The 15,916-nt window shown below is 41.8% G+C and overlaps 1 protein-coding gene across 4 annotated transcripts in view; it reads right to left on the bottom strand.

Moving 5' to 3' along the window:
- PLCB4 (phospholipase C beta 4) overlaps positions 1-15,916 on the bottom strand; it is a 331,632-nt gene that overhangs the window by 286,687 nt on the left and 29,029 nt on the right. The gene's annotated exons all lie outside the window — the stretch shown is intronic.

Genomic DNA, 15,916 nt, shown 5'->3' on the forward strand with positions numbered 1-15,916 from the left:
TCTCTGGAGATATTTAAGAGTAGGTTAGATAAATGTCTATCAGGGATGGTCTAGACAGTATTTGGTCCTGCCATGAGGGCAGGGGACTGGACTCGATGACCTTTTGAGGTCCCTTCCAGTCCTAGAGTCTATGAATCTATGAACCTATTTTCTAGCTTGCCTCATGGAGAAGGCCATCTCACTTCCCAGTACTTACGAATTGGGTTTGGTCCCTTCCCACATCACGGTAATACTCGCAACAGAGAGGCACTGTGAAAATTCTACATAAAGCTGAATATTATTAGAAGAGATTACTTTGCACATATATGGGGTATATGCTATTATGACACAGGATGTTCCTGCTACACTGACTTTCCTTTTCAGTCGAGATCACCTTTCTCCCATGTGCTTTCTACACATGGATTTACTCTTCTTCCACCATGCAGCCACACATATGATCAAATTCAAAGTGGCATAATGATGGATCGTCTCAACTTCAATGGGTATGCAAACCGCCTATCAAAATTAATTGCTAGCATGTATACTCAAGCAAAAAGGACTAAACAATTTGTAAACAAGCACCATACTATCCTCAACTTTTTTCTACAAACCCAATGTGTTCCTTATGTCTACAGTATCATCTGATCATTCCACTGGGTCATGTGTTGTAAGTATAAGAAAGAGAAGCTTTTATGTTGCTTGCAACACTAGAGTATTTATGGGTTTTTTTTTAAAAAAATAGCTTATTATTCTAAATGCTTTTAACAAAAAAAAAAGTCTCTTTAGCAAAGAACCCAACTGTAGTAAAAGCATCCTTCAAAATTCTCACTAAAATGGGTGAGCAGTAACAAATGGACACCATGGTCTGCTTAGCTATCTTGAACTCATTAACAAAAGTGTACTGAAGGTGCTTTTAAAATTAACTAAATCTAAAAAACAAAAAAAACTTGTTTGAGATCCCAATTCATTCAGAGAATACATGCAGGAAGTGGGTGAGAGGGCGGGATGGGGATGGTGTTCTTTTTTTCCTGTTTTCTGTAAATGACAAAATTTAATGTTATTAAATTAATAATTTTTGTTTTGTTTTGTTTGGGTTTTGTTGTTGTTTGGGATGGTGAGGGGGGCTGGGGTTTTTTGCATTGTAAAAGAACGTTAGGTGATTTCGAAGCTATTAAACATTCCAGTGGATCATTTGTGGTACAAGTGATTAGCACATTTGGGGGCGTATTTTATTCTGAGTTTTGCAAAACTTTCATTTCCCAAATAGGATAAATATGAAGTGGTTTTATAATACCAATAATGATCATTTCCTATGGGAAACTACCAATTATAAGTTGGAGAAACAAGCTATACCGGATATACATTTAGAAAGTGAACACACCTAACACACTTATAGTTAAAATAATTAAAAACTACACTTCAAATATGAGTAAGAGTTTTCATTCATAAAGGTAAACTGCACATTTTAGTTTAACTGCATCATTGCTGGGTCATTCATTCCCAATAATAAATATCTGATGAGTGTTTAAATATGGTATTTATGCTGAATGTTCACCTTTCACTGGCAGTAAAGAACACTGGTGGGAACCTGATTTAACGCTTAAACACTTGACTCAAGTTCACATCATATATACTCGCTAACGTTAAGTATTAGCAACAGTAAATGGCTACAAGGAGAGGAAAAAAAACGTGTGTGTTCTGGAAACCAGTGATTTAAATTAAAAAAAAAAAAAAGCAACAAAAATCAACCATGAGGATCAGCAATAAAATGTCACACGTTACGCTGTTCTGTTTTGTAATACTGATTTCCAGTCATTCTGCTGAGGTCACCAGTGCAACAGATAGAGTAAGGAACACATCCCCCTCGGACTACTACCACCACCACAACTGGATAGCCAGTTCACGCTAGTTTGTGAGACTTCTTTCCCAGGTTCAATAACTAACATGCATCCTTGGGAGGGGAAGGAGAGACAGGAAGATGGAGCTCCTCAGATATACACCTGGAGATGATTTCTCTACATGCCAATCTCACTCTTCCCACGCAGGACCACAGCAGCATCCCTCTGACCCCAGGTATCAGCAGGTTTAGGGATCTACCCATGGTTCGGGGAAGGAATGACCAGGCCAGGAGAAGGGGAATGGTGACAAACACATCTGCCCTCCAGCCCTGCATTGTCCTGAGGCTAAATTACCTTTCCCACTCAGTCTCCTCCCCACGTTTAAACAGGGTTGTGGGTGCAGGGGGCCCTGTTGACGGACAGAGCCACAGCAAATATCAGGGAAGCAAATGGCCCTGGCCTCCTGAAGATTCCCATCCAGATCCAAGTATACCCTAGAGCAAGAGTAGGCAATCTGTGGCACATGTGACAAAAGCGGCACGCAAGCTGATTTTCAGTGGCACTCACACTGCCTGGGTCCCGGCCACCAGTCCGGGGGGGGCTCTGCATTTTAATTTAATTTTAAATTAAGTTTCTTAAACATTTTGAAAACCTTATTTACTTTATATACAACAATAGTTTAGTTATATATTATAGACTTATAGAAAGAGACTTTCTAAAAAGGTTAAAATGTATGACTGGCACGCGAAACCTTAAATGAGAGTGAATAAATGAAGACTTGGCACACCACTTCTGAAAGGCTGCCGATCCCTGCCCTACAGGATCCACTGCTTTAACTGGAGACCACTCCAGGCCCTATTCAGTGGGGAGACCAGCCTGATGGAGTCTCCATGACAGGATGTCTGTGATGGATTTCCTCCTTGTGAGGCCATTTCTCCCTGGTTTTAGAATGGGAGGATGTGATCCAGCCCACAGCAAGTATCCATTCCACACAGTATCACCACAGCTACACTGCCTCATGTTTAAAGGGAGTTTTCTGTAGTATTCATTCTGATGCTTTAGCCTTCATCTGTTTTAATAAACATGCTCAGGGCCTGATTCCCATTTACATTAAAGCCAATTTGCATCACCTCTGCAATATAAAAGGATCCTCAAAGTGGGAGAAACATATAATTTGCTCCCACTTTAAGACCTTGTTGTGGTTCCAAAGTGATGTAAAATGGTCTTAGTGGAATTGAGAATCAGGTCCATTAGCTTTTATGACCTTGCCAATATACTCATAGACTCATAGACTTTAAGGTCAGAAGGGACCAATATGATCATCTAGTCTGACCTCCTGAACAAAGCAGGCCCAGAAACCTACCCATCCACTTCTATAACAAACCCCTAACCTATGTCTGAGTTACTGAAGTCTTCAAATTGTGGTTTGAAAACCTCAAGCTGTGGAGAATCCACCAGCAAGTGACCCATGCCCCATGCTGCAGAGGAAGCTGAAAAACCCCCAGGGCCCCCTGCCAATCTGTCCCGGAGGAAAATTCCTTCCCGACCCCAAATATGGCGATCAGCTAAACCCTGAGCATGTGGGCAAGACTCACCAGCCAGCCATGGTGATACGTCTACAGTCAATAGATGAGGAAAACTGCTCATCTGTTAGAATTTAACAGTTCAAGCAAAAGCCGGCTCTTCATTTTTAACATTTTAGCAGAGTAAAAAAGTGTCCTTAGGTCACTGATTATTTATCTACATAATTTACAAAGAGGAAAAATATTATTCCAAAATGTCTGTGCAATAAATTGCCTAAAGAAGATGTGGAAAAAAAGCTCACTGCGGATAAATCAATGAAGAAAAAAGATCATTAAGGGTTAGAATTACAAAAGGTATTTAGGTACTTAGGCAACTTTTGAAAATCCCATTAGGCACCTACCTGCATCTTTAGGAGTCTAAATACCTTTAAAAATCTGGCCTTAAAAGCCTCATCCTGTGTTCCTCATGCACCCCAAACTCCCATAGAGTTAAATCAAGGATTACAGGATTGTACTTAGAAAGGAATGGCATAGGTGTTCAGGATGCTCAAGAAACCTGGAACTCAAGAAACCCAGCTTCCACTCCCAGTTTTGCCACCATACTTCCCACATGATATGCAATATTGTGTCCACACTTCAAAAAAGATGATGAAAAATTCAAAGTAGTTCAGACCCGAGCTACCAGAATGATTTCAGGTCTGGAAAATCTGCCTTACAGAGTGAGATTTAAGCACAATCTATTCAGTTTATCCAAGACAAGGTTAAGAAGTGACCAGATTGCAGTCTACAAGTACTTACATGGGGATGAGATTTCTGATTAATCCAGGAAAAAGAAAAACAAAAAACTAATGAGACGAACTAGTTGGAAGCGGAAGCTAGGCAAATGCATTAGAAATATGACGCAAATGTTTAAACAGTGAGAGTAACTATTGGAACAACTGTCATAATGGACCTGGAAAATTCTCCACTTGCAGTCTTTAAATCAAGACTGGATGTCTTGCTACAAGATATACAACAGCTCAACCAAATGTTCTAAGCTTGATGCAGAAATTCCTGGATAAAGTTCTTTGGCCTCTGTTACGCAGAAGGTCAGACTCGATGATAAAAATGGTCCCTTCACCTTGCATGTGACCATCAGGCATTGCATACACAGAAACGGTGCATGTGCTTTGGATAATTCGGGGGCCTTGTTTACTGAGATGAGTGAAACATTCCTTTCCTTCAACAAAAGGTGTTTGTTCTGCTGCTCAGTTCATCTATATAAAGACTTACTGCATAAAAAATTCAAAAGGGTCAAATTCTTCCAAATCTAAGACATTTGGAAAGAGTATTTTGCATTTTTGAAAAGCAGCCCGGGCAACCCCTCGGCATGTTAATTATCTGATAACCCAGGCAGCAATTCCAAAACCATTTTCCCAACTGCCAGTTCAGAATGCAAAAAAAAAAAACAAAAAACTCATTGTCATCTTGTTTATAATATGAGCTTCCAAAGCCTGGGGTTCATCAAACAGTGAAAAGATGCACTTATGTAACGTAGAATAGTTTCACTCCCTCCCTTTTCATTTAAATGTTTAACAAAAATTCTGAATTTTGAAAAATAAATAATTAAAAGTGTCAAACATCTGAAAAGCAGAATTTGCATGTATTTTTAAGCAATACTCAGCATTCTATACATTTTGCCTGTTTAACAAAATGTAACCAGATAGCAGCCTCACCACTCCATGTACTCGAACAAGCAAGTCTTGGCAAAGGAACACTTGTACACTGTGTTTCAGACCCAATAGCTCAATATTTGCTTCTAAGATCTGGCAGTTGCTTCTTTTTGGGAGTCACCTCCTACTTTTTTGGCTTACACAACCTGTTGAGTTTAGAAAATTTACACTTAATCAATCTGAGTGGTTGTACACAAACAGAACAGACAGAACTGTAAGAATCATCATCAAAGCTTTGCATGGCAATTCACTTCGCCACATAGATATTTACATAGCCAGTCAAGAGAAATTCTTATGCCAAGTAGCACTCATGTGCTGTGATTCCAATTTTCACAGGCGTTGCAATCAAGGAGGATTTGTTTAGGAAAACAGTTGCCAACAAGGCAGACTCCATAACTACTAAACACATGCCCTGTTTTCTAATCTATGAGTCCTGTTAAATGGAGCCACAACAGCGATGTGTGAACTGCAGCAAATAAAGTGGGAATCTCTTGGGATAAAAAACAAGGGTTCTCTCCAGCAAAGGGCAAACCACAAAAGATTTGTGGTTAGGGACTTAGATGCTTAAATGCCACTTTAGGGCCTATGTCCAAAATTTAGGTGCCACTTGCATTCACAAAGCCACTGTTCAGCTGCTGCCTAACTCCAAAGGCATCTGAAGTCTCTAGGTGCCAACATTTTCACTAATAAAGTTTCCATAGTGCTTAAATTTCTACTACTGGGTATGAGCACAGTCACCTAAGTCCTGAAACCATCAGGCAATTCGGCCTAACTCATGCGTAAGCCTCTGCAGAATTCGCAAACTACATTCTTCCCCACCTACCACACCTGCAAGACTGGATCTAGAGTAGTGGTTTTCAAACTTTTTTTCTGGCAACCCAGTTGAAGAAAATTGTTGATGCCCATGATCCAATGGAGCTGGGGATGAGGGGTTTAGGGTGTGAGAGGGGGCTCTGGGCTGGAGTGCAGGAGGGGATCAGGGCTCTGGGCCAGGGGTGCAGGCTCTGGAGTGGGGCTGGGGATGAGCAGTTTGGAGTACAGGAAAGGGCTCCGGATTTCGGGGTGGGGCTTAGGGCTGAGGCAGGGGATTGGGGCGCTGGGCTGGGGCACGGGCTTACTTCAGGCTTCTCCCAGTAAGCAGCGCAGCGGGGGTGCAGCAGCAAGCTTCCGAGCTGTCCTGGCACCATGGACCACGCTACACCCCGGAACTGGCCGGCAGCAGGTCCAGCTACTATGTGGAGGTGCGCGCATGGCTCCGCGCGGCTCTCGCCCACAGGCACTGCCCCACCCAGCTCCCATTGTCCAGAAACCATCCAATGTTAGTGCAGAGCTGGTGCTTGGGGTGGGGGCAGCGCGTGGAGTCTCACAGCCCCTTCGTCTAGGAGCCGGACCTGCTGCTGACCACTTCCAGGGCACAGTGCAGTGTTGGAACAGATAGGGACTAGCCTGCCTGAGCCAGGCAGCATTGCCAACAGAAATTTTAATGGCCTGGTTGGTGGTGCTGAGCAGAGCTACTGCGACCCAGTGCCTTACATTCCATGACCCAGAACTGGGTCGCGACCTGCAGTTTGAAAACCACTGATCTAGAAATCATGCTCTTAGGCGGCCTCTGAGCACGCCTACTGGAAAGGACCCAGCACAAAACACAGCCAAGGAGAAGTACCCCCTGCCCCCTAATCAATAGCCAGGTGGTTAGGGAACTTCACCCACAGTGTAGGTGACCCAGGTTCAAATCCCCCCCCTCTACAGATATGGAGCAGTGACTTGAACTCAGATCTCCCACCTCTTGAGTAAGTGCCCTAATCACTCAGTTTTCCAAGGTGGGGCCCTCTCAATCGCTCTTGTTGAAGCTGTTTCACTTTGTATAAAATTTGGAACTGATGTTAAGCAAACACATTGGGACTGGAAATCTATTAAGGAAAGGCATTTTGTGGAATTTTCTGTGGTGCTTGGTTCCAAACAGGTGGAAATACTGTGCAAAAAAACAAAAAAGCAGCTTCTCCCCCCACCCCATTATCTCAGTTGTTTTCGTTCTAACCTCATATGAAAACAATAAAAGCATAAATCTGCAGCTGCCATGCACACAAGGTATGAATGTGGGCCAGTCTGAAGAAAAATATCCACTGGGCAAATGTTCTGGCAGTTCTCAATGACAGGGCTCAGCATAAGTGTTGAGGAGGGGAGAAGAGGAGAGACAAATGGATAAAATATTTTATCCAAACTTAATTGCCTACTGAATGAATTCTTGATTTTTTTCTTCACATTTCTTACTTTTTTTCATTTTCTCTCCTATCTCTCATTTTTACATCAGACCTTTCTGTATTTTTCTTTTTCTTTCTTCATTTATTTTGCATTTTGTCTGATATCTTCCATCATGTTCTTCCTCTTGCTTCGCCAAATTCTACTATTTATTCCTCTCTCCCTCTCTATCACACACACACAAACTCTGCCCCCACTGAAATTAGTGGGAAAACGCCCACTGACTTCAATGGTGTCATGATTTCACCCACAATCTCAGGTGACCATGAACCCAGCCCTCCACCCCTCACATATGGAGAGAATCTCTCAGCCCTCAGTTACAAAAACTTTTATCGTGCTAATACGCAGACATGCAACAATGTTTACCCTTTCCAGGTGTTTCTTTGGGCACTCAGTTCAAGTGCCTGAAGTTCATGCTTGTACCCTGGGCATATATATAGTGCCTAAAATATCACAGTGATGGACACTTTACTAATCTAATCTATAACAGCTATATGCTCATTTCCTGATTTAGATAACATTAGGAAATAACCCACTTGTCAGAGACTACACTGAGGGGCGGGGGTGACATTAATTGTCACACATTACACAATGTATATACACCTCTAACCCAATATAATGGGAACCAATATAACACGAATTCGGATACAACGTGGTAAAGCAGTGCTCCAGGGGTGCGGGGCTGCGCACTCCTGCGGATCAAAGCAAGTTCGATATAACGTGGTTTCACCTATAATGCGGTAAGATATTTTGGCTCCCGAGGACAGCGTTATATCAGGGTAGAGGTGTACATATATCGGATTGTATCCCTCTCCCACAAACCGAACCCTTTATGTGCCACTTGTCTTTGCATATTGTAACTTCTTCAGGGCAGGGACCATTTCCTCATGTGTTTGTACAGAATGGGGTCCCAATCCTGGTTTGTGGCTCTTGGCACTACTGCAACATAAATATCAAATAAAATAATCATATGATTTAAAATCTTTACATAACATTTTACAGAACACAATAAATTACCTCTCCTTCTTAAGGACAAAAAAGAACTCTGTGATGGAAAATTATATAAATAATCCATTAACGAAACTGCTGTATGAGAAAATCTTCTCAGCCAAAAACAACAGCTACTTAGCTTCAATTTTTGTTCATATGTACAGGTTCATAGGAGCAGCACGCAAGTGCCCAAGGGAAGCATTAAGCCTTTAAAAGGACATCAACAACTTTAAAAAAAGTCACACAGCTGGCTCAAAATTTCTTACCTAGCTAGAGTAACATACAAGCTCACCAGAAACACAGGAACTGCCATACTGGATCAGACCTATGGTCCATCTAGTCCAGGAGCCTGTCTCTGACAATGGCTAGTACAGATACTTCAGAGGAAGGCAGATGTGGGATAATCTTCCTTGCACATTAGGTCTCATCCTAATTTCTAACAGTTAAAGACTGGCTTAATCCATGAAGCATGACATTTCTTATCCCTACCAAAATATTTGTTATCATTAATTACGATAACTCTGGATAGTCTCAATAGCCATACAAGTCTGCAACATCCTTTCCCCCCACTTCCCCATTTCTATAGAGTTCACTGACTTATATGAGTACATCACACTGTCTGGACTGCATAAATATTTCAATAAAATAAGAATACGACTTTACAGTGGCATTATTTTAGTACATTCGACTCCACCTAAGATGTGCATAAACTGTCTGACAAACAATCCGACAACCCACTAATGGCTATTTTGTCGCAAACCGGAAAGAGAGCTTCGTCAGCCCATTTTGCAGACCTCGCTGTGGTTTTCTCCCTTGGTTAATGGTTCCCACAGTCCCTCCTCCTCCTTCCAAAACATCAGTTCCTGATTTTCCTCTCCACTCACTCTGCAACTTGTTTACCCTTCCCGTCTTGTATTCCCCCCCCCCCCACACACACACACACACACACCCCTCAGCGTTCACCTTTTCCAAGGAGGCTCTGATAACTGGATTTTGTGGTCGTTAAACAAAACATTCTTTTGGAGAAAAAGTATGGGAAGTACATGGGCAGGAACAGCACAGAAAATGCTGAAAATCATGTTTCATCTGGTTTTAGGAATCTTAGTTAGTTTTTCTTTTTCATCTCTTTTTTCCCCCCGTTTGTTTTACTCTGTTAGCTCCAAGTTTTAATGGCCGAAGAGAGTTTGAGCACTCTTGACCCAGAAATGTGGTAAGAATAAAATGATTTTTCTTATGAAAACCTTGTCCATTTGAAGAGCAAAAAGACAGTATACGCGCTGCCTCAATAAGCTGTCCTCGTTGCTCAGGAACAGAGGCTGACTTGTTCCAAGTAAAGAACTCCATTTCCAAAAGCCAGGGACCTCATGCATAACGGATTAGATAGACTGCAGAAGCCAATGGACCTGATTAAAAGAACAGTAGAAGGATTCATAGGAAGAATAGATGCTGTAGAGCCATGGGTAACTGAGATGGAAAATTCAGCCCCAGGACAAAATTACTTAATTGCAATGCTTATTGAAGACAATAAGAGGTTATCCAGTACTGTTAGGGATATCAAGACTATATCTAGGGTAAAAAAATTCCACTATTATGCATTTGAGAGTAATGAACTGGGCGATTTGGCAGAGGACGCAGTGGTCTCTAGCCAGAAAGTCTTAGCTGCCAATTCTGCTCTCAAATAGTTGCTGTTACTTTCATAGTGGGAGTAGTTGCCACGTATCGGATAATAGAATTGGGTCCTTAGCATACAACTGGGGAGCAAGTCTTTTAGGGACAGATCCTGTCCTCAGTTATACCAACATGGATCCAAAGTAACTACACTGATGCCAATGGAGTTATTCCAGATCCACACTAGTATACGGAGCAGAATTCGGCCCACGGTACTTCTGCAATCCTGGCAAAAGGATTACAAAGAGGTAAAAACTCATCAGGCTTGGTTCTCCTCACACTTGAACTGGTTTTACACCAATGTAATTCGACTGATTACAAAATAGGTTACTCCTGATTTACACCTGTGTGAGTAAGTGAAGACCAAGCAACTTGTTTGAAATACCATCAGAGCTTTATGAAGGTGCCTCCAGTCTCATTCCATTGTTCTGAAGGCTTCCAGAATTATCAATGAGTTGGCCTTCCAAAGCTAACAGGTATTTTCATGCCTGTCAAAGCAATGAAAGGACTTGCCTCCACCTAAAAAACAAAACAAAACTGAATCACGAGACAGTTTTGTACCAAGCATGGTTTCTGGAGTAGGGAGAGAATTACTATTCTTTTAAATTGCCAGAGGGCATCATGACATTTACAAAGGGTCTGAAGTATCTGGAGGGAGCAGTTACTTCCTTCCAGTTACTAGATAGATAAAACATATATTGAAGCACTTGGAACCATTTCTTTCACAGTACTGTATTCAATGACATTTTGCCAATGCTATTATGTGGTTGAGATTAGGGCTGTCAAGTGACTAAAAAAAATTAATCCCAATTTATCGCGCAATAATAGAATACAATTTTTTTCAGTATTTTTGGATGTTTTCACATTTTCAAATATAATGATTTCAATTACAGAGAATACAAAGTGGCCAGTGCTCACTTTAAATTTGTTTTATTACAAATAGTTGCACTATTAAAAACAAAAGAAATAATATTTTTCAGTTAACCTAATACAAGTTCTGTAGTGCAAGCTCTTTATCATGAAAGTTGAACTTATAGATGGAGAATTATGTGAAAAAAACCCCTGCATTCAAAATTAAACAATGTAAAATTTTAGTGCCTGCAAGTCCACTCAGCCCTACTTCTTATTCAACCAGTCGCTAGGACAAACAAGTTTGTAAACCAGAAGTGGGCAGCATTATCTTCTGAAAATGTAAACAATGTCACCTGAAAGTGAGAACAGGTGTTCTCATGGCACTGCTGTAGCCAGCGTCACAAGATATTTATGTGCCAGATGCACTAACGATTGAGATGTCCCTTCATGTTTCAACCACCATTCCAGGGGACATGTGTCCATGCTGATGATGGGTTCTGCTCAATAACAATCCAAAGCAGTGTGGACTGACGTATATTCATTTTCATTATCTGAATGAGATGCCACCAAAAGAAGGTTGGTTTTCTTTTTTGGCGGTTCGGGGGTTTTTTTTCCGCATTGGAATGCTGCTCTGTTAAGACTTCTGAGAGCATGCTCCACATCGCATCCCTCTCAGTTTTGGAAGGCATTTCAGATTCTTAAATTTTTGGTTGAGTGCTGTAGCTATCTTTAGAAATCTGACATTGGTACTGTCTTTGCGTTTTGTCAGATTTGCAGTGAAAGTGTTCTTAAAATGAACAACATGCGCTGGGTCATCATCCGATACCGCTATAACATGAAACATATGGCAGAAAGTAGGTAAAACAGAGCAGGGGACATACAATTCTCCCCCAAGGAGTTCAATCACAAATTTATTAATGCATTATTTTTTAACGAGCGTCATGGAATGCTAGCCGAAGCATGAAGGGGCATATGAATGTTTACCATATCTGGCATGTAAACACCTTCCAATGCCAGCTACAAAAGTGCCAAGCAGATGCCTGTTCTCACTTTCTGGAGACATTGTAAATAAGAAGAGGGCAGCATTATCTCCTGTAAATGTAAACAAACTTGTTGGTTTTAGTGATTGGTTGAACAAGAAGTAGGACTGAGTGGACTTGTAGGCACTGAAGTTTAACATTGTTCGAGTGCAATTATAGAACAAAATAAATCTACATTTGTAATTGCACTTTCATGACAAAGAGATTGCACTACAGTACCTCTATGAGGTGAGCTGAGAAATACTATTTCTTTTTATCATTTTTACAGTGCTAATATTTGTAATAAAAAATAATATATACTTTGATTTCAATTACAACACAGAATACAATATCTATGAAAATGTAGAAAAATATCCAAAATATTTAATAAATGTCATCTGGTATTTTATTGTTTAACAGTGTGATTAAAACTGGAAATAATCAGGATTAATTTTTTTAATTGCGATTAATTTCTTTGAATTAATCATGTGAGTTAACTGCGATTAATCAACAGCCCTAGTTGAGATATAATTTTGCCACCCCTTCTGTTTGAAGAGCTGGTTTGGTGAACTTTTCAGTTGAGAAATGTTTGCAGGACTTTGCTTGGTCTTTTTTAAATAAGCTTCATGTCATGTGTTCTCTCAGATCACTCGAATGTATGAAGGAAACAGATTGAGCTTGAATACCTTTACTATTACGGGCCAGTTTTTGGAGGATCCTTAAGCCATTTTGCAGCCACAATTAACTGCAGATACAGAATCTTACACCTAGATGTCTAAGTGCTCAATTTGTGCATAAACTCAAGTACATACATATCGAAACAGTCGCACAATTAATTGCGCCAACCAAAAAGCAGGAGGCATGTTTTAAAATAAAAGTTAGGCTCTCTCCCTCCGTCTGTGCCTTCATCACAAAAAGTGAAGTTGGAATCCCTAACTTTGCCTTCTCCCCTCTGAAAACAGCCTGCCCTAATTTCTGCCTTCCTGTACAAAGCCTCGTAGGGCCAAATCCTGCCCTTACACCCCACACAACCTCAAGGAAATCAGCTGGTGTTTGGGGCTTAATGAAGTCAGTGAGGTTGTTCAGGTGCCATGTGTAGTTATGTTTTTTCATTATTTTATTCAGAAATGCCATCCCCACGGACTTCCCTCTTCCCCCTTTTTTCACACCCTCCCCCATACACGAATGAAAGGAAAAACTCTGATCTACAGAAAAATTCATCTCCAACTGGCTGAGCTCTCCAATTCTGCCACACCTGCTCTACGGAAGAGCAGCCAATCAACACTGCTGCACATGCTAAATGGGATTACTGGTGCGTCTCCACACAGCACAGGCAGCAGGGGGTTCCATCCCAAACCCCCTTCCTCTCTGTTATGTAAACAAAAGATTGGGGCTGCTCCTGGATTGTACAGCCCTTAGATCCCAGAACTAGTCCTAACGCCAGCCCCGAGGCATCATGGTACTATATCCCACACTCCATGTGGTTAGAGAACCTCTCTAGCCACTCCCTGGGCTCCACATATGACCAGCAAGAAAAAACCTTTATTCCCTGGACCAGTGGGACCTCAGACTCTTTCCCTGCCCTGAGCCCAGGAGAACGGCAGACATGGACTCCACACCAAGGAGAGGGGTTCAAAGCCCACACATCACTCACAGGCATGTCAATGCTACCGCATGTAAATTTATGTACAGTTCTCTCTCCATCGGTATCTATTGGCAGGGATGGTTATCAGAACTGAATCTGAATGTTCTGCATTGAAAGAGACACTGGCCATCAGCATTTCCAAGAGGGAGTGCAGTACTGAAGAACACAAAGGAGTACCAAGGGAACTAACTCATGATGGTGTCTCTTGGTTTTAAGTACCCTATGTTTTTAGCATGTTAGCTACCTGAAAAACTGCTTCTCCCCCCATGCAACTCTGAGATTTGGATGAAGTGTTCCGCTAGAGACCCCTAGATTTGAATGCTCGGGAGGAAGAGCCAGGGAATTTTTGGCAGAAGGCCTTTGAACCAAACTCTGCTCTCATTTACTTGGTGTACATCTAGAAACTCTGGACTTTGCTTTCCCAAAGTCTGTGGACCTTCAGGATGTAGTGTAAAGCTTATACCCAAATTCAGATGTGCCCAAACAGTGGTCTAAGTTTACACAATCAAAGTAAATGGGTTGAATATGGGTATAAGTGCTAAATACTGCCCTCTGCACCAATCTGTGCAAAATGAGTAACTTACACCCAGAGAGAAAAAGAAGGGAGTTTAGCAAGAACAGTAACTTACAGCGGGGTGTAAAAAAATAAATAAAGGCAGCTTCCCCATCTTATCTTACATCCTCAGTTAGTTGTTTTAACCACAACAGATAAGTAACTTAGCCCAGCAATTATATCACTTCTGAATTCGGTCCTGAGCCTTCAGTGGGAGTTATCACTTACACTTCCCCTACACCAGGAAAGAACCTGGCTCCATCTGTCTACTCAGACTTCTCCTGCGAGGGTTGTTGGGGTGTGTTTATGTTAATTGATAATTTCCAAGGAAGAGTCTATTTTTGGTTGACGTAAGTTAATATTTTTGTTTTTCATTGTTTTAGCTAAGTGGATGTGTGCCCACAGGAGAATCACAGTGGGAGCATTTTAATAATTTAAAAACAAACAAAGCAACAGCAAGAGAACATTGGGTCAAAGTGCAACAGTCCCCGAAATCACACTGCACAGGGTAGGGGTACACTGGACACCAAAAGGAGCTGAAGCCAGGAGGCAGATCACCCTAGACAGCAAGTGCATTTTAATTTGATGGTTCAGTGTCAGAACCCACACGCTTCTAGAAAGACATGCATAACTCTCACACTACAAGCTGTTAGGTAGCTCTGCCTATTTCCTGAAGATCAGTATTTGACACTGTGCTCAACAATTCACATCACTTTTACAATGACTAACCCCCATGACCATAAGTTACAGATAACGCACTAGATCCAGCTACACCACTGCCAGTCATCTGTTCATTTACCCTTTTTTAATTCTAACTTTTTGCAAGGAGCCTCTTCAGGAATAAGGGCGCAAGCAAGGTCCCATCCTTCGAGATGTTCACAGAGTCAGAGTTTAAGGCCAGGAGGAACCACCAGATCAACTAGGCTGACCTCTTGTATGTGACAGGTCACTAAATACCACCCAGCCACCTGCACAATGAACTCCAAAACCAGAATTAGCCCAAGGGTATTACAGCCCTGACTTTCTCCTCTAATATTTTCCAAGGCCCACCTCTCCAAATGATCCCACCTCTGCGGAGCTCCTCCCTTCAATCAGAAGCTTTAAATGCCTTTATAGTCTAAGGAACCACCTCAGTATCCATCACATGCCAGAAGAGCCCCAAGGGTTGGTGCTGTTACACATTTATTAACTGCTGAAACATCAAAAATAAAATATATCTATTTTACACTCAATCACTAATATTTCACCATTCTTTGCACTGAAATAAGTTCTACATTCAACTCGCATTTGGATCATCATCCTCTTGCTTATGCACACTGATATGATCATGGACAGACAACAAAGGGGCCCACTTCAGCCAAACGGATCAGGTTATGCGAAGGAGGCAATTCCACCACATATGCTGGTATCAGATGAACTGCTGTTACACACTGTTTGGGGACACCTGACAGACTGGTGGTGGTTGTCTGAGTTTTTGGCCTACTCAGCCAGGAACCAGTTGTTGAAGCAGGACAGTGTTGCTCAGAACTGCCTCTGACCGTTGTGCCCAGATGAATACATCTCTTGGATGTTGGGAGCACATACAGTGAGATCCTGGCTGTTGGAGGGACACACCAGCAATCTTCAAAGTTAGCAGCTCAGGTGAGATTTTTCCCTATGTGGAGATAAAATTAACTATCAGGAGTGGCTGGTGCTCACAAGCCCCCAGAGGGGGTTAATGCCCCTTTCCTGTACATTTGACACTTGAAAGAGGCCTGGTGGTTGCTTCATGAAGTGGCTTGCTCGGGCCTGGGAATAAGATGGGTCTCATAAGTCCAGGAAATGTTAGGATGCTATGGATTTGAAAATCAAAAAAGTGAAGGGGGCACCGACAGCCTA

The sequence above is a fragment of the Chelonoidis abingdonii genome, chromosome 3 (assembly GCF_003597395.2).
Source record: "Chelonoidis abingdonii isolate Lonesome George chromosome 3, CheloAbing_2.0, whole genome shotgun sequence".
NCBI lineage: Eukaryota > Metazoa > Chordata > Testudines > Testudinidae > Chelonoidis > Chelonoidis abingdonii.